This window comes from Saccopteryx leptura, chromosome 6 (genome assembly GCF_036850995.1).
Source record: "Saccopteryx leptura isolate mSacLep1 chromosome 6, mSacLep1_pri_phased_curated, whole genome shotgun sequence".
Classification (NCBI taxonomy): domain Eukaryota; kingdom Metazoa; phylum Chordata; class Mammalia; order Chiroptera; family Emballonuridae; genus Saccopteryx; species Saccopteryx leptura.
In genome coordinates this window covers 115085401-115111408 of record NC_089508.1, presented here as the reverse complement: position 1 = coordinate 115111408, position 26008 = coordinate 115085401, and positions in this window count along the sequence as shown.

The window sequence follows — 26008 nt, the reverse complement described above, 5'->3', positions numbered from 1 at the left end:
GACTTTGTTTCTTCTTCCGTAAAATGGGAGTGGTAAGAGTACTTATCACAAAGGGTTTCTGAGGGCATTGAATGAGCTAACGTAGGAACCTGGCCATAGTAATGAATACTACTGTAATTATAAAAACAAGTTTTAGTTGTTATTATGTATATTTTTATTTTATATCAATCATTCTTTAAGGAAAAATTGAATTCTATGAAGAGTCTAAGAACTAGGTATCCTGACAGTTTTACATGTAAGAAAATTTAGGCTTGGGAAAATCAACTAACTTTAAAGATAATACAGGTTACATATATACAATTGAAGTATAATTCACAGTTAATATTGTATATATTAGTTGTACAATTTGATGGTGTGATATGCATATACATTGTGGAATAATCACTGTAATCAAGCTGATTTACATGTCCACTGATACCGGATATGTTTGAACCCAGGACAAACTTATTTGTTCTCTGCTTCACCATTCACTTCTTTATAATTAAGTTGATTGTAAACAGTCTGTGTGATCATTGGGAGACTAGTAGCTCTAGTAGGATTTAAAGATGATATGGACCCAGAGTGGAAGGCTTTGCATGCTTGCCCAAGTGTTTAAACTTTGTTATGCAGTGGAAAATAATTTAAGGGCTAGAAGGCACATTGCCTGTCTCTCTTGGCAAAGAAAGAAAGATAGTTGGTAAAGTCAGTACTACTAGGTATGACTGAAGACTAATTTAAGAAAATAATTTTCAAATATTAAATGTTCTGCCAACCATTTTATTATAGGTTGATGTCCTGGTCTAGAGAAATGTTCTTAAGGTAACAGGTTGTGCTATCCAGGGAGATAGGCAAGAGATCTTAACATGGAAGAATATTTTACTTTTAGTTGGAGGTTGAGGAACAAAATTAATTTGGGTGATTAATGGGGAGAACCAGGAGATATTCTGAGTGTCATGGATCTAAATAATGGGACAGTTTTAAAAAGAACCAAGTGTTGACTGCTGTAGAGTGATTGAGCAAGAGAAAGACTTAGAAGAAATCTGTGACAATTCAGAGAACAGATTCATCTCAATATTGAAATTTCAAAGTGATGGGTAAAGTAAAGGGAGATTGAGAAAAATAAGTGAGGACAAGTATAGATTGTCTGACAAAAATGAAGTATGGAAATGACAGAAACATTGTAATTTTAGGGAAAAGCATTATCACTATGCAGAACTTTTTACCATGGAAGGGTTTCTTTTAGTCTTAGGATAGAGAAAGTAACAAGGTAGGAGTTCATGGGACTACAGTAGCAAAGGAGACTAACAATGAACAGCTGAAGGAGAGGAAGAGGCAATGGCATATTTTTGTATAGGCATGAACACAATAGCAAAGTATCAGAAGAGTGATCAGTAATGCCCACAGCAGAAAAGAAATCAAATAAGATGTCAAAAGAAGAGTGAAAACAGAAACTGTATGTAGAAGCTTCTTTTGAGGAGATCTGAGGGTGCGTGGTTCTGAAGAGGAGAGAAAAGAAGCAGCCCCAGAGGGAGTGGTTTTATGTTATTTTTTTTTGAGAGAGAAAGAGAGAGAGTCAGAGAGAGGGATAGATAGGGACATACAGACAGGAATGGAGAGAGATGAGAAGCATCAATTTTTCATTGTGGCACTTTAGTTGTTCATTGATTGCTTTCTCATATGTGCCTTGACTGGGAGCCTTCAGCAGATCGAGTAACCTCTTGCTCATGCCAGCGACCTTGGGTCCAAGCTGGTGAGCTTTTGCTCAAACCAGATGAGCCCGTGCTCAAGCTGGCAACCTCTGGGTCTCTAACCTGGGTCCTCTGCATCCCAGTTCTATGTTCTATCCACTGTGCCACCACCTAGTCAGGCTTTTTGTTATGTTTTTAAAGATGGGACTGTATTTATAGTCTTTGAGGAAAGTGCCAATAAAGAAGCCAGAGTAAGAAGTAAGTGAGTAAGTGATGAAATTAAGACCAGGGAGGTGATAATAGAGAATCTGATCAGTAGGTAAAAGGAATTTGTCTTCCAATGAAATGAAAATTAGAGATAAGGGTGATATGGGTGTAAGTTAGTGAGTGGGGCTGGAAAGTTGAACGGATTCCTTTTTTTGCTTCACAGAGAAAAACAGTGGCCAGGGGTCTACTAAATACTCTTGAATTCTCAAATGTGACTCATAAAGTCCTTTACTAATTAACACGTTACTTTTCATCTCTTGCCCTTCCACATAGGACACACATCACTGAGAGCTTCTACCTAAATGCTTTTTGTAACCATTTGGTTATATGATTTGCATATGATGTTCTCTCTGTTACAGATTCTCTTTGGATATCTCTGCCTTCAAGTAGAGCTCAGTGTCTTTCTTGTGATATTCTGTCTCTTTAGCTGTATAGAACTGTCTCAAATAGACTTCATTAGACAGAGAACACCTTAAGAACAAGGACCATTTTGTGGTTACCGTTTTATGTTTAGCTCTTACTACATAGTAGTTGCTCAATAAATATTTTGTTGAATTTAATTTTTTTATTTTCCAAAATAATACTTTCATATCTTTTAAAAAGTTTTAATGGCACTTGAAGATTATTCCAGTTTACACACTCTTATTTTTAAAGCTGAATTAGAGGCAGATTTAATTTTAAAACTGATGAAAATGATATTTTACGGGCTAAACCACTCTTTTTATTTATTGATTCTAATTTATTGTGTTTACATAGATTCTAGTGTTGCCCTGAATGCATCCCCCCTCCCCCATATTATCCTCAACGTCTCCCTTGCCCTCCTCCCCATAGTGCCCTCCCCCCTTCCCTTTAGGTTGATCCCATCCTATCATCCCCTTTCCCTCTGTCCTCTTTTCCTTTGGTCCCTTTGATCCCTCCTCTGTTTTGATTCCATTCCTCAGTTCACATTGTTCATTGGATTTCTCAAATGAGTGAGATCATATAATATATTTCTTTTTCTGCCTGGCTTATTTCACTTAACATAATAGTTTCCAGGTCCATTTATGTTGTCGCAAAAGATAAGATTTCCTTCTTTTTCATGGTCCCAGAGTATTCCATTGCATATATGTACCACTGCTTTTTAATCCACTGGTCCACTGACAGACACTTGGACTGTTTCCAGATCTTTGCTATTGTGAACAATGCTGCCATAAACATGATGGTGCATTTCTCCTTTTGAATCAGTGACATGGTGTTCTTGGGATATATTCCTAAAAGTGGGATGGCTGGGTCAAAAGGCAGTTCCATTTTTAATTTTTTGAGGAATCTCCATACTGTTTTTCACAGTGGCTGCACCAGTCTGCATTCCCACCAGCAGTGCAGGAGGGTTCCCTTTTCTCCACTGTCTCGCCAGCACTTATTCTGTGTTGTTTTGTTAATGAGCACAATTCTTACTGGTGTGAGGTGATATCTCATTGTGGTTTTAACTTGCATTACTCTAATGATTAGTGATGTTGAGCATTTTTTCATATGCCTATTGGCCATCTGTATATCCTCTTTGGAGAAGCGTCTATTCATTTTTTTTTGCCCAGTTTTTGATTGGATTGTTTATCTTCCTGGTGTTTTTTATAAATTTTGGTTATAACTCCTTATCAGAAGTATTGTCGAATATGTTCTCCCATTGTGTAGTTTGTCTTTTTATTCTGTTCTTATTGTCTTTAGCTGTGCAAAAGCTTTGTAGTTTGAGATAGTCCCATTTGTTTAGCCTGTCTTTTATTTTACTTGCCCGTGGAGATAAATCAGCAAATATATTGTTGCAAGATATGTTGGAGAGCTTATTGCCTATGTTTTTACATTTAAGTCTTTTATCTGTGTTGAGTTTATTTTTGTGAATGGTGTAAATTGATGGTCTAGTTTTATTTTTTTTTCAGGTAGCTGTCCAATTTTCCTAACACCATTTGTTGAAGAGTTTGTCTTTACTTCATTGTATGCTCTTCCCTCCTTTGTCAAATATCAGTTGTCCATAAACCACTCTCTTAAGGGCACACTGTCTTTGCCTGGTTGACTCAATATGTGTCAATGCCATCTGTGTGTGCATCATGTGTTGCTAACCAATGTTAAATCTCTCAAGGGCAGAATGTTTGTTTTAATTTATGAATCTATAACATAAGCTTGCCAGAACTGTGCTCCAGAAATGTCTAACAAACAGCCAGTACAATTTATTAAATAAGTAGACTTTTATTTTATTTATAGGTAGAGTATCTTCTTGGAGAAATCATTATACATTCCTGTGTCTTAGGTACTTCTCTGTGAGTGACTTCACTTCCATGTTCAGTAACTTCTTTTTCACAATTATAATTCAGAATCAAGCAGGTTACATTTGATTAATACTTTTTCCTCACAGATGAAAAGCACTATATGAATAATTATTCAACTAAGAGGTTAAGTTCTTAGTCATATGCCGCCCTTTTCAGTGGATGACTACACATGAGTAATACAGGGTGGTGCAAAAATAGTTTTACAGTTTAGTTGTTTATATGAAAAATATTATAATAATTAATAAACAATATTACAAGAATAAACTTACTTCTGTGCAATTGTACACCTACTTTTTCTGAACCTTGTATAATCCTCAACAACCATCTTTGTGTGTGAAGTCCAATGATAAATAAGACAGATGCTTTTACTCTTATGTAAATGAACATGGATATACAGTGGTACCTTGAGATACAAATTTAATTTGTTCTGTAACCGAGCTCATAAGTCAGTCAACTTGTATATCAAACTGCCAATACTGGACCCCTGTGCCAATGTGCCAACTAGCAGCAGCTTCCCAAATCATGACTCATATCTCGGAATTTCATTTAAACCTCAAGCAAAATTATGGACCAAGTTGCAGCTCATATCTTAAAAAAAAATTGTATGTTGGTCTGTTCGTATCTCAAGGTACCACTGTATTGCCTTTGTTCCTTAAATGATCAGCTCTCTCTGAGGTTGAGGAGAAAAAGAAACCCTCATTCACTGTTGGTGGGAATGTAAACTGATACAGCCATTATGAAAAACAGTATAGTGGTACATCAAAAACTTAAGAACAGAATTGCCATATGACCCAGCAATCCCTTTACTGAGTATCTATCCCCCAAATTCAAAAACATTGGTATGCAAAGACACATGCACTCTGATGTTCATTGCAGCATTATTCACAGTGGCCAAGACCTGAAAATAGCCAAAATGTCCCTCAATAGAGGATTAAGTAAAGAAGATGTGGTACATATATACAATGGAATACTACTCAACCATAAAAAATGATGACATACTGCCATTTATAACAGCATGGATGGACCTTGAAAACATTATACTGAGTGAAATAAGTAAATCAGAAAAAGCTAAGAACTCTATGATTTCATACATAAGTAGGATATAAAATTGAGACTCATGGACATAGATAAAAGTGAAATGGTTACCTGGGGAAGAGGTAGGAGGGGAGGGAGAAAATAGGTACAAATATATGGTGACAGAAAATGATTTGGCTTTGGGTGATGGGCACACAACGCAATCAACAGCTCAAATGCTATAGATATTTTTATTGGAAATCTATGTATTCTTCTTGTCACCTCATTACATTTAATTTCAAAATAAAAAATTTAAAAAAAAGGAAAAGGAAATTAAATGATTAGCTCTCTATTTTCTCTTATTTAAATCACTTTATATATATTTCCATTGCTTTTGTTCCCATGGTTTGCTGTACTTCTAATCTCCATCCAAGATTTCACTCTCTGATATTTGTTTTTCCTTCTTCATCTGACAGGGTTTCTCACCACCTGGAGTGCAAACACTGCCAGCATATTTTGATGGCTTTCATATTGTATAAAATAACTTGAAATTTTATGCAAAGAGGACTTAATTAAATAATTACATAATTAAAGTTGTATGTTGACAGTGCTACTACTCAAGAGTGGGAACATGGTTAAAAAGACAGATAGGACTGTCCAACTTCCCAGAGAATATTGCTATGTTAAAAAACATTCACAGGAGGCTTTTCTATTTTAGCTCCTGAAGTAACTTTGATGTGCACATCTTCCTTTTTATTTTTTAAACATATGCTATTGCTAATTTTTTGATGACCTTGCTTAACATTGTATCTTAGAGTTTTGCTTAGCGTGCATGCAAAGAAATAGTGGTATGACATCCTCTACCTTATTTAGAATATTATATCCAGGACCCAACATACTGTGTAATTTGATTTTAAATAATAAATTGAATACAAATGGAAATAGTGTGCTGTCTTTCAAAACATACTTCCTTGAGTCCCTTTCTTGAGATTGCTGTGACTATCAAAGGACATCATTACAAAAACACAAACCTTGTACTATCTCATGTTTGAAGGTGCTTCACAAGGGCAACAACCTAAGAAAAGAGCCAGTCACATTGTATTTAAAACCTTCAGCAAGAAAACAAAATTCAATGTGTTTTTAATGTGATTTTCTATAAAGACATCCTATGATGTTATATATAATCAATTACTTAAAATATATGTTAATAAAATTACTGTTTTATGCAGACTATAGATATCATAAGTAAAGAAAGTGGATTAAATTGAGTAAAAGTAAGTAAAGTAGAAGAAAGTAGCACAAGAATGAGGGGGACTGAAGGAAAATCTTTTTGTAACAGTGATTATCCCCCTGGGAAGAGAAGAGGTTTGGATAAAAATTCAGGGGAATGTTACAATTTTCTAAATAACTTGAAATTTTATGCAAAGAGGCCTTAATTAAATAATTATATAATTAAAGTTGTTTTAAATAAAGACAACAGCAGAAAAATTTAAAAGTCAAGAAAGAGGAAAGAAAACTGGGAGCTAAAAGTATTGATATTATGGGAACTGCATTTCTCAAAGTAGAAGAATAGTGTCTGGTAAGTTTGTGTGAATGCAGGTCATGCGTCAAAGAAGTGAGAAAAAACTAAAAGCACTAAACTGGAAATGTTCATGTGTGTGTGTTTATTTTTTATTTTATTTTATTTTATTTTTTTTGTGACAGAGACAGAGAGAGACAGAGAGAGGGACAGATAGGAACAGACAGACAGGAAGGGAGAGAGATGCGAAGCATCAATTCTTCATTGCGGCTCCTTAGTTGTTCATTGATTGCTTTCTCATATGTGCCTTGACAGGGGGGCTACAGCAGACAAAGTGAGCCCTTGCTCAAGCCAGTGACCTTGTGCTTCAAGCCAGTGACCTTGGGATTCAAGCCAGCTACCATGGAGTCGTATTTATGTTCTCACACTCAAGCCGGAGACCCTGCGCTAAAGCTGGATGAACCCACACTCAAGCCAGTGACCTTGGGTTTTCAAACCTGGACCCTCCATATCCCAGTCAGATGCTTGCACCACCACTTGGTCAGGCTTGTGAGTGGTTTAAAGATTGGATACGTTATGTGGATTAAGTGGGGCCTTTTTGGTGTTGTTGTTGTTGATTTTTAAGTGAGAGGAGGGGAGACAGAGTGAAGAGGACTCTTACATGTGCCCTACTGAGGAATGCTCTGCCTATCTAGGTCCATTGCTTGGAAACCAAGCTATTTTTAGTGCCTGAGGCAGGAGACTCTGCAGAGCCATCCTTGGTGCCTGGGGCCAACTTGCTCTAACCAATCAAGTCATGATTGTGGGAGGGGAAGAGAAAGAGAGAGAGAGAGAGAGAGAGAGAGAGAGAGAGAGAAGGGAGAGAGGTAAAGAAGCAGATGTTCACTTCTCCTGTGTGTCCTGACTGGGAATCATCCTGGGACATCCACATGCCAGGCCAATGCTCTACTATGGACTCAGCCAGCCAGGGCCTGCATTAAATTTTAAACAAAAATATGAGATTACTGGACCTGTATTTTACACTTTTATCTGTTGTACCTAATGAATTGGGTAGAGTAGAGACAAAGGTTAAGGCTTGTTTGTGTGTAATAATTTCAAGAAGAAAACATGTAGTATTGTGTTACATCTCATAAAATCAACTTACAAACATACTACTAGTGGTCAAATTGTAGAACAATCTTCGACAACACTTTCTTATTAATGTGCCTACATAATTTTCCCATCTTAGCTATTGCTATATTTTGTATATACTTAAAGAAATTACCCAATATCACAATTATTAGGAGTTTGAAAAATTTTTAATCTGATCTTTTAAGAACAGTTGCTTCATTTTTTTCAGTTCTCTTGACTTCAAATTCTTAAGAAACCAGATCAGATAAAAAAGACAGATGACACATATTTCAGCATCTATCTCAAGGTATCTTTCTTACTTTTTTAAATAAAAATGATGGATATGGAGAGAGTTATCAGTCACCACTGCCTTTTCCTTTATAATGATAGAGTCAATCAACTTGAGCATCTCCCTAAGTCAGCAGACTTATAGAGACTTTTGACATAGGAACAAATTTCATGATATAGCTCTCTTTTCAGAACATATACTTATTTTAATCTTGGACTATTTTTATTGTTATTAAAAAGGAAGGTTGATGTTCTTATCTCAAGCAAATTATCTACCTTCTTCTATGCTGTTTTTCATTACCAACTTTTTTTAAAAACAACATTGTGTTGACATGGTTTCAAATGTTACACTCAGATAACACCCTCTACACCCTTTATTGTACCCCCCATGCTCCAAGCAAAGTCTCTTTCTACCCCTGTTTCATCTCCTTTGCCTCCCCCCTTTCTCTTACCTCCATTCCCCCTTGTACTCTGGGACGTGCTGCCCTATTATCTGTATCTATATGTTACATATATATAATTTGGCTAATTCTTTCACTTTCTTTAATCCCATCTTCTCTTTCCCCTTACCTATGAGGGCTGTCCATCTGTTTCCTGTGACTCTGCCTCTGTTTCTGTTTTGTTCCTCAGTTTATTGTGTTCATTAGATTCCACATACAAGTGAGATCATATGGTATTTTTATTTCTCTGCCTGGCTTATTTCACTTGGCATAATAATCTATGCTGCCACAAAAAGTAATATTTCCTTTTTCATGGCTATGTAGGACTTCATTGTGTAAATGTACCACTGCTTTATTTATCCACTCATCCACTGAGGAACACTTGGGCTGTTTCCAGATCTTGGCTATTGCAAATAATGTTACAATGAACATGGGGGTACATATCTTCTTCTGAATTAGTGTTTTGAGATTTTTAGGATATATTCCTAGCTGGGTCATAAAGCAGTTCCATTTTCAATTTTTTGAGAAAACACCATATTGTTTTTTACAGTGGCTTCATGAGTCTTCACTTCCACTAGCAATGTGGGAGGGTTTTCTTTTCTCCACATCCTCACCAGCACCTGCTGTTTGTTGATTTGTTAATGAGAGCCATTCTGGCAAGTGTGAGCAGTACCAAGACTTTTCAAAGCTATCTACCTCATAATTTTTAAACACAAAAACACATTTCTCAATTGCATCTTTATCTCCTTGAGCATGATTTTTAAAAAGTTAAAAGAAGAAAAAGAAATCTATCTTCTTTGGGACACAACACACATTTGCTGCTACATATTTGTCATTTTTCAAGTGAAATTAAAATGGAGATGATAAATGCAGGTAGTATTCCCATATTTCCTTCTTTTTTCAAGTACACTTAATTTTCCTCCTATCCTCCATTATCAATGTCTTACCACCAAATATACAAATGCTTTTTGTTTACATTATATTTAATTGGATAAACATTCATCCAGAGCCTCGTAAGTGCAAGTCTCAGAACAGGAAAGCAATCTTGTCTTAAGTGTGAATAGGAATCACATTGAAAAGAATTAAAAAGGAGATGGAAATACTATTTCTGAGTCACTTAAGCACAGAATTCTTTTATTCAACAAGTGCAGAACACTAGGTACCAGGACACAAACATGCTTTAGACAGCAATTCTGTCTTTAAAGAGTTCTACTTTTGAGTAGAGAAAATTTGGGAAAGAACTGGGGTTGAGGGAGGGCTGGATGGGATGCTGAGTCAGTCATTGTTCTCAATGTTTTATATGTTCTTTCACATTTACTTCTCACAAGAATTCTGCATCAAATATTATTAGCCTGATTTTGCACAAAAGGAATCCAAGTCCAGCTAAGGTAAAAATAAAACCAAAAATATCTCATATTTGCACAGGCAGAAAGTAGTAAAGGCAGGATTTAAATTCATATCTAATCAACCTTAAAGCCTGTGTTCTGATTTTTAGACAAGTGAACTGTGAAGGAAAGTCTACTGGTGAAGAGGACTGTATACAATGGGAATTTGAATTTTATGTATAAGCAATGGAAATGCAAAGAAACACTTTAAGCATTTGGAAAGAAATAGTTTATTATATAGAAAAAGAAAAGCAATGGTGTTTTCAGGATTCCTTTTGCTAATATTATGATGCACAGTAATTAGTATTAGATAAAGATTTGTTTCAAATTATAAATGAAAAGGTATGAACAAGTCCTGCCAGGGGTGAGGATGATGGAGACGCAAAGACCCAACTCCAGGAACCAGGTTCAGTGACGCAGATCCACTTTATTCGGGAAGTAAGCTAGCTTATATACACAGGTTCAGCCTATAGGGTGTTACAGCATGTTATTCATAGCCAATGGCTGAAAAGATCAGGGAGCTGCATAGCTGGGACTAAGTCACTTCCTTATAGTGGGTGAGCTTCCTTCCTGGGTATGCCCAGGAGGCTTCTGGGAACTGGAGTATTCTCACAGCATTTCATCAGCCACAGCTACTAGGAATGCACTCTGCACTCCACTCACATTTCCTCCTTCTCTTTTAATTAAAGCCAATTGGACTTGATGAATGACAGCTTGCTGTTGTAGCTTCTGAATGCTACACATTATGCAACGGAACCCTAGTAAACTAAAACAACTATAATACCTATTATACTATATGCTAATAGATTAGCTGGATTAAACAATGAGGCTAGCTTCTGTATTGTTTGACTAGTTAGGAAATAGAACAGGGTCTTAAACAGGGGATTCCTCCTAGGGGTTGGATGTCATTTCCCTCCCATTGTGTTACAGAGATCTTCTAGGTGCCGTTAAACACAGTTCCATTTTGATTGTAAAAAATGGATGTAAATCAATGCACACTCCCTTCCCACAAAGGTCCCATCATCCAAACACAGAACAGATGGCTTGCTGTGAGCTGTATATTGCATATGGTTGCGTTCCATCTCTCAACTTCCAATGCCAAATTCTGAGGTTGATGGTCCGCACATCCGGGCCAGAAGCAATGCAGCAGTCTCTCCAGGGAATTCCTTCCCTCAGGAGTGTACAGGAATGGGCAAAGAGGTGGGCCCAGCTGTTGGTAGCTAGGGGGAGGAGAGCTTGTAGGCCAAGTACTGAGCTTTGGTTGGTAGTACCATTTTAAACAATGTCCCCCATAGTATGATTTCAAAGGAGGACCCATCCCTCTGAGGGGACGATGTTATTATTCAGAGTAAACTTAAGTAGCACTGGGTCACTGAGTTTACCCCATATAGTGCCGTTCCACTGTTGGGATTCCTGGCCACTATTGTCACAAAGGAGAGTAAGGGAGCAGTTACTGGAATATACTGCTGGAAACTGTGGGCTATTAAATTATAGGCATAATTATGCCAGGGTGGGGAACAGCCGCCTACATGCAAGGATCTCCTCACGCCTGGGAGTTTGCTGTGATAATGTCACACATGAGGAGGAATAGAGTGCTTGGACCTGGGGGTCCATCAGGGGCTAATAGCGCTGAAGACCTCCTCCAGGTGGCTGTTCATCAAGGCTGAGGCTGGCCATCTCCTGACCTGGAGGGTTTGCAGGTGTTGGAGGCATTGTCAGTGGGTCATCTTGGGACACCAGGAGTGGCTGTACATTCCTTTGGATCCTTCCTGGGATCCAAATCGGATGTGGGCTATTTTCTGGAAAAACACAAGCATAACTTCTCCCTTGTGTTAGAAGAGGGTGCAGTCCCTGCCACTGAGCTGTGGCTGGATCCTTCCAGCATACTAATGGTAAAGGGGTTGGTTGGCTATGAAGGCCTCCCCAATGTTTATAAGCAGGAGTTACTCCTTCAGAATCAAAAGTTAAATAATTGAGAGTGAATACAGCACTGAGGAGCACTTCTCCGGGTGAGGCCCGGGGCATATCCCCTCTTTCTTTTTGAATTTGAAGCTTAATGTCTCTGTGTTGCCGTTCTACAACGGCTTGTCCTTGGGGATTATAAGGAATGCCGAGGCAGTGTGTGATTTGCCATTGGGAACAAAAGGCTTTAAATTGGCTGCTGGTATAACAGGGCCCATTGTCAGTTTTAATTTCCCAAGGTACACCAAGGCAAAGCATGGCCTGTCAAAATGCACAAATTGCATGTGTAGTTTTTTCTCCTGCTATGGCCATGGCTGAGACGGCTCCAAAGAAGGTGTCTACTTCTACATGTACGTAGCGGTGTTTGCCAAATTGAGGGACATGAGTGACATCTATTTGCCACACAGCATTAGGCTGTAAGCCTTGAGGGTTGACACTCTGTGGGCCTAAGGGTAGTTTGCAGGTTGCATGAGTGAGATGGGAAAAGAGATTTGAGAGAATGGGCAGACATATGAAACCGGGCATGAAGTTGTCTGGCTTGCTCAATAGGGCAGACTGTTAAAACTAGACAATCAACTTGTGTGTTGCAGCTGCTAGGGGCCAGGCAAGCCAGAATGGGAGCAAAGATGCTGAATATACCAAGAGTGTTGATGCTCCTCTTTAAGCTAGCTGAGAGCCCTATCTAGTAATGTCTACTTGGGGTGGAAGGTAGAATGGGCAAGGCCTTTAACTGTTTGTACTGCATAAGCACTATCTAAAAAAATGTTCAGGGGGCATGCTGCCAAAGGTGTAGCGCAGAGTAAATGGCTAGTAGTTCACCTACTTGTACGGATCCCTCATAATTAAATTTGTGGAATTTAGTGCCTTCTGTTTGTGCTTTGCACACTATTCCACAATAGAATTGGCTGGCATCTGTAAATGCAAGCATGCTATGAGGAAGAGGGGTATATGCTGGATATGAATGAGAGGTGGTTTGTAGGGGGACTCTTTGTAGGGTCTGTAAGAGTTGATCGTTGGGGAGGTGATTGTCTACTTGTCCAGTATAGTTACCTAACAGTGTCTGCATTTCTAAATCATTGGCTAAGAGAAATTGAATATGTTCGAGAGGAATTGGCAGAATAAGTACATCAGGCTCTTATCCATACAAGGTGACACAAGCTTGCCACAGTTTCTGGCCAAGAATGCAGATTGCATTCTTGCTGGGTGTGATTTTAGATATCTAACTATATGCTAAATGTACACAATAAAGGGGTTTGTTTTGAAACAGGACACTGGTAGGAGTGCCTTTTGTGGCTAGGACAATAGCTGAGATTGGATGATCAGGTTCTAATCTAGCTGTCGACACAGAGTCAATAGCAGTGTTGATATTCACTATAACCTGTTTTGCTGCTGTAGTTAGATGGCGGATGCTGGTAGGCTCTATGTAGCCCTCAAGGAGGGAGAATAGGGGGTCTAATTCAGCAGTAGAAATAGATAGGTATCCACATATCCAGTTTATTTGGCTGCATAGCTCTTGTAATTCATGTAAAGAACATTGTTGAGGGTTAGCAAGCATAGGGGAAATAGGTGTAATTTCTTCCCCTATGCGGTACCCTAGGAAAGTAAAAGGCAGCAAGGTCTGTACTTTCTCTGGTGCTACAGAAAGCCCAATGGCATTCAGATTAGTTAAGAGCTGCTGGTAACATTCTTCTAAGATCATAGGATCGACATGAGCTATTAATATGTCATCCATATAATGGTAGATGAGGCACTGTTCCTGTAATGGTTGCGTTGCCGTGCTTACATAGTACTGGCAAATGGTAGGGCTATTTTTCATGCCTTGCAGTAGGACTGCCCATTGATACCTTTGAGCTGGAAGGGCATGATTAATAGAAGGCACAATAAAAGCAAAATAAGGCTTGTCCTCCAGATGGAGGGGGATTGAGACAAAACAATCTTTGATGTCTAAAATTTTAATATGGGCAGCCCGTGGCACCACAGAGGGATGTGGCATGCCGGGTTGTAAAGTGCCTATCTTTGTCATGTGCTTGTTAATAGCTCTTAAATCATGAAGGGATTTCCATTTTCCAGATGCCTTTTTCTGAATTACAAAAACAGGCGAATTATGAGGACTAGTGGAAGGCTCAATATGTTTGGCTTCTAATTGTTGCTGAACTAGTTTGTGTAACTCTTTTAATTTAGAAGCTGTTAATGGCCACTGCTCAACCTAAATTGGTTGGTTAGTATCCCATGTAAGTTTGATGGGTTCCAGAGTTTTTAATTGAGCAGTGCCCTTTAGAATTGGGGGGGGGGCTTCTGGCTGGTAATAGAGACACAAAGTAAAGACAGCACATCCCTCCCATCCCCAAAGTGTATGGGGCAATTCAGTCATAAATAAAGGACTAAAAATTCCAGTCACCCCATCAGGATCTGTCCAATGGAGTGGCCGGATGGCTTGTTGGGCCGGCCATACTCCACTAACTCCTTGTACTAAAGGTCCAGGCTGCATGGCCCAGCATTCTTTTTCATCTTCCTCTCTGATTACAGAAACATCAACACCAGGATCTATGAGCCCAAGGATGGAAAGGCCCTCTACTTTCAGGGTTACAAAGGCCTTATTCTGGGTTAAGGGTAAGGTCCAATTGACTCCTGTGTAGAGTTGCTCTCGTATGGGCAGGGCTGAGAGTTGCTCCGCTTCCCGTTTAAAGGCTCTAGAGCAGGGGTCCCCAAACATTTTAACAGGGGGCCAGTTCACTGTCCCTCAGACCATTGGAGGGCTGCCACATACAGTGCTCCTCTCACTGGCCACCAATGAAAAAGGTGCCCCTTCCGGAAGTATGGTGGGGGGCCAGATAAATGGCTTCAGGGGGCTGCATGCAGCCCACGGGCCATAGTTTGAGGATGCTGGCTCTAGAGGCTTTCCATCCGAGGTGGTGGTTGAGTGACAATCTCGCTTCCAGTGAAATGCCTTTCTACAATTTGGGCACACAGAAGGTGGCCTTTTATCAGTCTTTCCTTTCCTATTAGGGCACTGCCATGCAAAATGTCCTGTGCCCTTGCATTCAAAGCAGGCTCCTTGGGTCAGTTGGCTTCCCTGATGGAAGACACTTAACTGGGCTGCAAGAGAAGTAGCGAGAGCTGCCACTGAGTTGCTGCCCATATCTTGGCAGGCAAGGACCCAATCATCTAGGGGTGCAGCTCTAATTGGCCCTATTACCTGTCTACACTCTCCATTGGTGCCTTCCCACACCAATTCTTTAGTTAGAGCATCAACCGCATCAGTGTGCGTAACTTTATGCTTTACAGCTTCTTGGACCCTTCCTAGAAAATCTGAAAAAGGTTCATTGGGACCTGAAGCAATTTGGAAAGATTTAAGGATCTTCCATGAGCATTAATTTGAGTAAATGCTCTAATGGCACATAGGCGCACTTGATCAAAATACTGAGGGGGTCCGGTAGCCTGTACGGCAGGGGAAGCAAATTGTCCTTCTCCTTTGAGGGCTTCCAGGGGGAAGTTAATACCAGCCCTTTGATTTCTTTCACCTATTATTTCACATTGCTTGTTGTATAAAGATTTCCATTGAATTAAGTCTCCCATGGTAAGGACTGCTCAGGTTAATGTTTTCCAATCATGGGGACAATTTAAATCAACACTGATATTTTTAAGTAATTGCTGAACATAGGGGGAATGAAGGCCATCTTCCTGGATAGCTTTTCTGAGAGTAACAACTGTTTTTTGGTCATGTGGATACCATGCTTGCGGTTGTGCAGCGGTAGGGTTAATATTGACTGGAAAAAGGTGAGGGGGCTCTAGTCCTAGTGCTGCATGGGAAATATCTCTTTGCTGACACATGGGGGCATATAGGCTGGCCCATGGATCTGCAGCAGAAACACGTGTTGGAGAAAATGGTGTCTGAGAGGCTGGGGGGGGCATTGGGACCTGGCAGGGAATGTGAAAGTACCGACTTCTGCTTTTTCTGGAGGCAGAGTTGATGGCTCAGTTAGTAATTCAGTTGGTTTTGTTTCTGCATGCTCAGCCGCAATTTTGTCAAACTCAGAGGCTAAACTACTTTCCTCCTCAGTGAAGGGGGGCAAATATGGAGGTAGGGGCTACTCAGAGAGAGAGGCAGTCTGCAATATCTTTGGCACTGGCGGAGGGTCCCCAGTAGGAGCACTGGTTAGGCAGGCATGTATCGCTAGCAGGGCAGGAATGAGGCTGAGAGGGAAGGCCTGTACCTCATGCACCTTAGCCAAACGAATGCGTCTGAGAGCTTGGGTCCATGTATCCAGGTCCCAGAGAGGTGCATCCCTAATCCAGGTATTGAAACCAGAGAGGATCTCCCAGTAAGTACAGAGATACTTTCACAAACTTTAACTCGCCTACTCTGCAATAGGGTGTGCGGGGCTCGAGCCTGCGGGGAGTGGGGGAGAAGGTTTCCCATTGCAAATGGTCACTCAACCATCCCTTGGATGTCAGTTAGGTCCATGCCCCACATTGGGCGCCAGTTGTGGACAAGTCCTGTTGGGGGTGAGGACGACAGAGACGCAAAGACCTGACTCTGGGGACCAGGTTCAGTGATGCAGATCCACTTTATTCAGGAAGTAAGCTAGCTTATATACACAGGTTCAGCCTATAGGGTGTTACAGAGTGTCCTTTATAGCCAATGGCTGAAAAGATCAGGGAGCTGCACGGTTGGCGCTAATTGCTTCCTTCTTGGGTATGTCCAGGAAGCTTCTGGGAGGTGGAGTATTCTCACAGCATTACATCAGCCACAGCTGCTAGGAATGTGCTCTGCGCTTCACCCACAGACAGGAACAAAATATAATTAAATTGTTCTGTGGAAAGTGAATGTAGTCATGTATATACACTTAAACTAAAATATGATTTAATTTAGGAAAGAATTCTAAAAAGGACAAAAAGCTAAATAAAGCTAGCTAACTGCATGATTTTCAATACAGTTTTAGCTTTTTGACATTTAAATAAGGTAAGAGACTAGCTCAAGTACATCTGTAAAAGGATTGCTTTCACAGTTATTTAGGCTATATGTCAACACAAGATCCAAACAAAATCAGTATGACAGCCAGTCTTTTCAATGTTGGGGATAAATTAAAAATCTGTATAAATTTTAAACAAATCTGGATGAATTTGTTAGCATCAGATGGAGATCAGTGCCTCACTGCTTTATACATCCTGATTTTATCTGAAACCAAAGATATACTGTAATCTATTGGTCTACAGGAAGTAAAGTATAAACCAAGAAAGGTCTTTATATTAGGCCCTCAGATATCCTTGAACTATGTGTTCAGAAACTCAATTGATGCTAAAAGCACAATGAACTTCCGGCCTGACATTCTGGTCTGCCCGTGCAGATAGTGAGCGAGAGTTTACTCCAAGCACCCTGGGAGTGGGTGCCCGCCCGTGTTACCGGACAGAGTGGCAGAGCCAGAGGTCTTTGAGTGGGCAGAAGCCCCGCCTGATTATGCTAGCAGCTCTGACTGACTGAGCCTTACCCAGAGCCCTGTGCTGAGTGGGAATAGAGTGGGGAGTTGCCAGATCTTTGAGCCTCTTACTATCCAGGCAGAGGCAGCAGCAACCCCATAGCTGGATTATCAGGCTACTAATTGAGGAAGGAAAGACTAGGAGAGAGGCTCCAGGAACACAGACTCTCTCACTGTTGGAGCCTATAAATGCTAATGAGCCTTGCTGCCAACAAGACTGAAGCACAATACGTGAAATTGCCATAGAGACTTATCAATTGCAAACCTCTACCTGAGCGTGCCAAAGGAGCAGAACCCGGGGTACAGAGTCACCGACCAGGAAGAGGGAGAGAAAAGAAAAAGCAAGAGGATAACCTCTCAAAATCAAGAATAATCCGCAGACTTTATAACCTATCCCATTTTATTATATTTGTTCATTTGTTTCTCTTATCTTCATCCTTGATTTGTTTTTCCTCCTCCAAATTGGTCGTTTAGCTCTCTACCAGTCTTACTCTCTCCTCTCCTTGAACAACACTACCCATAAGTGTTACATCTCCCATTATCTTTTCTTTCCTCTTCCTTTCTCTCTATGAGGGTTGCACTCCAAAACCCTTAACTCTCTCTCTCTCTCTCCTCATTTTTCTTTTTTCTTCTTTTAGTGGTTCCCTCCTTTTTTTCTCTCTCTTTCTTTTCTCCCTCTATATTAGTTTCTTCCTTTCTCCTTTACGTATCCTCTCATTCAAACCTCAATAATGAACAAATTATCTTATCTGGGACTCAAACTTATGTTTGTGGCATTTTGGGGGGATTTTACCTCACCTTTTTAACTCACTAGCAGTGCTTCCATCCCTGGCTCTCCTTTTTATCAAGCTCTTGTTTCACTAAATACAATAGTAATTTTTTAATTTCTCCCCCCATTTTCCTGTTTCCCTCTTATTCCTCTCATCATAACTCTGAGTCAACCAACACCTAAACACAAATCATTTTATTCTTGATCCAAATTTTTTCATTATTTTCTTTTTGTAGGTCCATACCACTCCCTTTTTTTATTTTATTTTTTTTTCTTGCCCCATTATTACTTTTCCCCAATTCAGGCCCTCCATTACAGGCATTGTTTGTTCTATTAAATACAATATAATTCACAGTTCACCACAAGATTTTCTCAAGAAAGAGTGGAGAGGAGAGGAGAGAAAAAAAGGAGGGGGGGATAATTTCCTTTTTTTAAATTTTTATTTTATTTTATTTTTCTTTATTTCATTATTAATTTAAAAAAAACAACTTTTTTCGATTTTTTATTTTTTTAACTTTTGATTCTTTATTAAATCTCATTAATACTATCAAGAAAACCACCCTCAGATGCCATTAAGGAAGAGAAAATCGGAGTGACGTCACGGAAATGGTGCCGTGAGCAGCGCGTCCGACAGATCTCCCCAAAATCACAACAAATTTATCAACTAGAAACAGGAAAATTTATCTTCGGAGCATTACGGAGTTCCACACAAACTGAAAGCGAAAGGACTGTTATCACTTGAATCTGAGAGACGAGGGTATGGAGGAAGCTACCGCAGGGACGTTCATTCAAGCCGCGAGGAAGTGCGCCTGGGGTGAGTCATCCCGCACTCGGGAGCCGTGAGCCGCCGCCGCGAGCCGCCGCCTTGAGCCGCCGCCGCCGCGAGCTGCCGCCAGCAGCGCCCGGGTCGGTTGCAGAGCGAGCACCGCCGCTGCGAGCAGCCGCCGCGAGCAGCCGCGAGCAGCTCCCGGTTCGATTGCAGAGCGAGCACCACCCACACTCCGGAGCGGCGAGCAGCCGCTGGCACGCGCCCGGTCTGGTTGCAGACCGAGCATTGCAGACCGAGCACCACTAACGTTCCCAGCGGCCCGCGCACGGGGAGCGGGAGAGGCCCCAGGGTGGTATTCCCTACTTGGGAGTTTCTTTCTGCGGGCGGGGCACCTCACCCAGCCATTCAAGCTAACAATCAAGCGTTGGGGGAGGGGCGTGTGCAGGCAGCCTGAAATACCTTCGGGAGCACAGCTGCGACCCAATTACTAAAATTAACTTAACCCGTGAAATCTGCGCACCCTTGGTTCTAATTGATAAGATCTCTCTCAGTTCACCGACCCAAGACAAGAGGTGTGATATTTTTTAGTGCCTCTCGCTAAAGGGGCGGGGGCAACTTCTGATTGATAGAGCCTCCATATTCAGGGATAAACGCTAACAAGAAGGACTTGGCAGATAATAAGATCTATACTACACTAATCGCAAGCAGAGACTAGTGCCTCTTCTTTCCAGCCAAAACAGGCTACAAAGTGTGGAAAGCCTGGGTTGAGAGGTCCAACTGAATGCTAGGCGCTGAACAGTCACCTTGACAACAATTGACTCCCACCCCCGCCTGATTACACTGGAGGCCCTGACTGCAAGAGCCTTTCCCAAAGCCTTGCACTGAGTGGGGATAGAGTGGGGATTTCCCAGCTCTTTGAGCCTCTTACTCCCCAGGCAGAAGCAGTGGCAGCCTTATAGCTGGATCACCAGGCTGCTAATTCAGGAAGGGGGGACTAGGAGAGAGAATCCAGGAAAGCAAACTCTCTCATCGTTGGACCCTGCAAACGCCAACAAGCCTTGACTACCAGCAAGACTAAAGCCAATTATATGACATTGCCATAGAATCCCATCAACTGCAAATCCCTACCTAAGTGTGACACAGGGGCAGAGCCTGGGGTACAGAGTCACTGACCAGGAAGAGGGAGAGAAAAGAAAAAGGAAGAAGTTAACATCTCAAAATCAAGAAAAATCCACAGACTTTACAACTTGTTCCACTAATTTTTTGTTGTTGTTGTTGTTGTTGTTTGTTTCTTCTATCTTATTGCCTTTATCTCCTCCACCTCGGTCCTTCTATTCTCTGCCCATCTTATGCTTCCCTTTTCTTGAACTACACTACCCATAAGTGTTACATTTTATTTCTCTTCTTCATCCTCACCCTCCTTTGGGGTTATACTCCAGGACACTTAACTCTCACTCTCTCATCTTTTGTGGTTTTTTTTTGTTTTTTTTTGTTTTTTGTTTTTGTTTTTGTTTTGCTTTATTTTGTTTTTTTCTCTTCCTTTTTTATTTCTTCCTTCGTTCTTCTCTTTTTCTTATTTTTTCCTTTCTATTCGTTTTTTCTTTTCTCGTTTTACTTTCCTCCCATTTAATCCTCAATCACGAACAAATTAGTTAATTTGGGACTCAAGGCTTTTTTTGGCTTTATTTTTCTTTTTCGCTTTTGTTTTTGTTTTTTTCTTGTGAGTTTATTTGTGTGGCATTTTGGGTCCTCCCAACCCAAGGTCTCCATTGTATTTGGTCTTCGCTCCACTTAATACAACAGATTTATACTTATTATTTTTATTTTTTTCTTCTTTATTATTCATTTTTTTGTCCTTTTTTCTGGTTCCCTCTTATCCCTCTCATTATATCTCTTAGTTGACCATCACCCGCAGGCAGATCATCTTATGCTTGTCTAAGATTTTCTTCCTTTTTTTTTTTTTTTTTTTTTGCATTTAGTAGGTCCCTACTCCCCTTTTTTTTTGCCCCTTGAACTCTTCACCGCAAACCAGGCCCTCCATTATAGGCACGATATTTCCCTGAGGAGGGGAGAGGAGGGAAGGAGAAGAAAGAAAAAAAGGGGGAAATAATAAATTATTACTGCTTTTTTTTGTGGGGTGTTTTACCCTTTGTTTTTTTTTTGTTTGTTTTTTGTTTGTTTTTTTTTTCTTTTTCTTTTTTTCTTTATACTCTTTATTAATTCTAATTAGTGCTATGAACAAGACACACTCAGATGCCAATAAGAAAGAGGAAATCGAATATTATGGATACAAAAGAAAGAGAGGTAACACAAATAGATGTGGAAAAATCTATGGAGAAAAGACTTAACATATTGGACGCCTTGGAGCTAAATGACAGAGAATTTAAAATAGAAATCTTAAAAATACTCAGAGATATACAAGAAAACACAGAAAGGCAATATAGGGAGATCAGAAAACAACTCAATGAACACAAAGAATATATTACCAAGGAAATTGAAACTATAAAAACAAATCAAACAGAAATGAAAAACTCAATTCACGAGCTGAAAAACGAGGTAACAAGCTTAGCTAGCAGAACAACCCAGATTGAAGATAGGATTAGTGAAATAGAAGACAAACAACTTGAGGCACAACAGAGAGAAGAAGAAAGAGACTCAAAAATAATAAAAAACGAGAAAGCCCTACAGGAATTATCTGACTCCATCAGAAAGAATAACATAAGAATAATAGGTATATCAGAGGGAGAAGAGAAAGAAAATGGAATGGAGAATATACTCAAACAAATAATAGACGAGAACTTCCCAAGCCTGTGGAAAGAACTAAAGCCTCAAATTCAAGAAGCAAACAGAACACCGAGTTTTCTTAACCCCAACAAACCCACTCCAAGGCACATCATAATGAAGATGACACAAACCAATGACAAAGAAAAAATTCTCAAGGCAGCCAGGGAAAAGAAGAGTACAACATATAAAGGAAGGCCTATTAGATTATCATCAGATTTCTCAGCATAAACTCTACAAGCTAGAAGAGAGTGGACCCCAATATTTAAAGCCCTGAAAGAGAGGAACTTTCAGCCAAGAATACTATACCCATCAAAGCTATCCTTCAAGTATGAAGGAGATATAAAAACATTCACAAATACAGAAAAGATGAGAGAATTTATCACCAGAAAGCCCCCACTCCAGGAAATACTAAAGGGGGTTTTCCAACCAGATTTAAAGAACAAAAGAAAGCAACACCACAAGTAACAGCTCCACCAAGAACACAATAAAACCAAACTTAAACTGTGACAACAAAGGAAAAAAAAGGGGGGAGAGAATGGAGATTAACAGTAACAAAGGACAATGAACTGCAGAAATACTTATAAGACAGGGTACTACAATGAATATGGTAGGTACCCTTTTCATTACTTAATGGTAACCACCCTAGAAAAAACAACCACAAAAACACATGACTTAAAAAAGGTAGCAACAGAGGAAAGAAGTATGGAACACAAACAAACAGAAACAAATGATAGAAAAACAAAAGAGAAGAATCAAACTAGATACAAAACTAACAGAAAGCAATTTATAAAATGGCAGTAGGGAACCCACAAGTGTCAATAATTACACTAAATGTAAATGGATTAAACTTACCAATAAAAAGACACAGAGTAGCAGAATGGATTAAAAAAGAAAATCCAACTATATGCTGCCTACAAGAAACTCATCTAAGCAACAAGGATAAAAACAAATTCAAAGTGAAAGGCTGGAAAACAATACTCCAAGCAAACAACACCCAAAAAAAAGCAGGTGTAGCAATACTCATATCTGATAATGCTGACTACAAGACAGAAAAAGTACTCAGAGACAAAAATGGTCACTTCATAATGATTAAGGGGACACTGAATCAAGAAGACATAACAATCCTTAATATATATGCACCAAACCAAGGAGCACCAAAATATATAAGACAGCTACTTATTGACCTTAAAACAAAAACTAACAAAAATACAATCATACTTGGAGACCTCAATACTCCGCTGACGGCTCTAGATTGGTCATCCAAACAGAGAATCAATAAAGAGATAGTGGCCTTAAACGAAATACTAGAACACCTGGATATGATAGACATCTACAGGACACTTCATCCCAAAGCGACAGAGTATACATTTTTCTCTAGTGTACATGGAACATTCTCAAGAATTGACCATATGTTGGGCCACAAAGACAATATCAGCAAATTTAGAAAAATTGAAATTGTACCAAGCATATTTTCTGATCATAAAGCCTTGAAACTAGAATTCAACTGCAAAAAAGAGGGGGAAAACCCCACAAAAATGTGGAAACTAAACAACATACTTCTAAAAAATGAATGGGTCAAAGAAGAAATAAGTGCAGAGATCAAAAGATATATACAGACAAATGAAAATGAAAATACGACATATCAGAATCTCTGGCATGCAGCAAAAGCAGTAATAAGAGGAAAGTTCATATTACTTCAGGCCTATATGAACAAACAAGAGAGAGCCGAAGTAAACCACTTAACTTCACACCTTAAGGAACTAGAAAAAGAACAAAGACAACCCAAAACCAGTCGAAGAAAGGAGATAATAAAAATCAGAGCAGAAATAAATGAAATAGAGAACAGAAAAACTATAGAAAAAATCAATAAAACAAGGAGCTGGTTCTTTGAAAAGATCAACAAAATTGACAAACCCTTGGCAAGACTCACCAAGGAAAAAAGGCACAGGACTCAAATAAATAAAATCCAAAATGAAAGAGGAGAGATCACCACAGACATCATAGATATACAAAGAATTATTGTAGAATACTATAAAAAATTATATGCCACCAAATACAACAATCTAGAAGAAATGGATAAATTCCTAGAACAATACAGCCTTCCTAGACGGAGTCATGAAGAAGCAGAAAGCCTAAACAGACCAATCAGCAGGGAGGAAATAGAAAAAACTATTAAAAACCTCCCCAAAAATAAAAGTCCAGGCCCAGACGGTTATACTAGTGAATTCTATCAAACATTCAAAGAAGACTTGGTTCCTATTCTACTCAAAGTCTTCCAAAAAATTGAAGAAGAAGCAATACTTCCAAACACATTTTATGAGGCCAACATAACCCTCATACCAAAACCTGGCAAGGATGGCACAAAGAAAGAAAACTACAGACCAATATCTCTAATGAATACAGATGCTAAAATTCTAAACAAAATACTGGCAAACCGAATACAACAACATATTAAAAAAATAATACATCATGATCAAGTGGGATTCATCCCAGAATCTCAAGGATGGTTCAACATACGCAAAACGGTTAACGTAATACACCATATCAACAAAACAAAGAACAAAAACCACATGATCTTATCAATAGATGCAGAAAAGGCTTTTGATAAAATACAACACAATTTTATGTTTAACACACTCAACAAAATGGGTATAGAAGGAAAATATCTCAACATGATAAAGGCCATATATGATAAACCATCAGCCAACTTCATTTTAAACAGCATAAAACTGAGGACTTTCTACCTTAAATCAGGAAGAAGACAGGGTTGTCCACTCTCTCCACTCTTATTTAACGTGGTGCCAGAAGTTCTGGCCAGAGCAATCAGACAAGACAAAGAAATAAAAGGCATCCATATCGGAAAAGAAGAAGTAAAGGTATCACTTTTTGCTGATGATATGATCTTATACATCGAAAACCCGAAGGACTCCACAAAAAGATTATTAGAAACAATAAACCAATACAGTAAGGTCGCAGGATACAAAATTAACATACAGAAGTCCATAGCCTTTCTCTATGCCAACAATGAAGTATTAGAAAATGAAATCAAAAAAATAATCCCCTTCACGATTGCAACAAAAAAAATAAAATACCTAGGAATAAACATAACAAAGAATGTAAAGGACCTATATAATGAAAATTACAAAGCATTGTTAAGGGAAATCGAAAAAGATACAATGAAATGGAAAAATATTCCTTGTTCTTGGATATGAAAAATAAATATAATCAAAATGACCATATTACCCAAAGCAATATACAAATTTAATGCAATTCCCATCAAAATCCCTATGAGATTTTTTAAAGAAATGGAACAAAAAATCATCAGATTTATATGGAACTATAAAAAACCCCGAATAGCCAAAACAATCCTAAGGAAAAAGAATGAAGCTGGGGGCATTACAATACCTGACTTTAAACTATATTATAGGGCCACAATAATCAAAACAGCATGGTATTGGCAGAAAAATAGACACTCAGACCAATGGAACAGAATAGAAAGCCCAGAAATAAAACCACATATATATGGTCAAATAATCTTTGATAAAGGGGCCAAGAACACACAATGGAGAAAAGAAAGCCTCTTCAACAAATGGTGTTGGGAAAACTGGAAAGCCACATGCAAAAGAATGAAACTCGACTACAGCCTGTCCCCGTGTACTAAAATTAATTCAAAATGGATCAAAGACCTAAATATAAGACCTGAAACAATAAAGTACATAGAAGAGACATAGGTACTAAACTGATGGACCTGGGTTTTAAAGAACATTTTATGAACTTGACTCCAATGGCAAGAGAAGTGAAGGCAAAGATAAATGAATGGGACTACATCAGAATAAAAAGTTTTTGCTCAGCAAGAGAAACTGATAACAAAATAAACAGAAAGCCAACTGAATGGGAAATGATATTTTCAAACAACAGCTCAGATAAGGGCCTAATTTCCAAAATTTACAAAGAACTCATAAAACTCAACAACAAACAAACAAACAATCCAATAAAAAAATCGGAAGAGGACATGAATAGACACTTCTCCCAGGAAGAGATACAAATGGCCAACAGATATATGAAAAGATGCTCAGCTTCATTAGTTATTAGGGAAATGCAAATCAAAACTACAATTAGATACCACCTCACCCCTGTTAGATTAGCTATTATCAACAAGACGGGTAATAGCAAATGTTGGAGAGGCTGTGGAGAAAAAGGAACCCTCATTCACTGTTGGTGGGACTGTAAAGTAGTACAACCATTATGGAGGAAAGTATG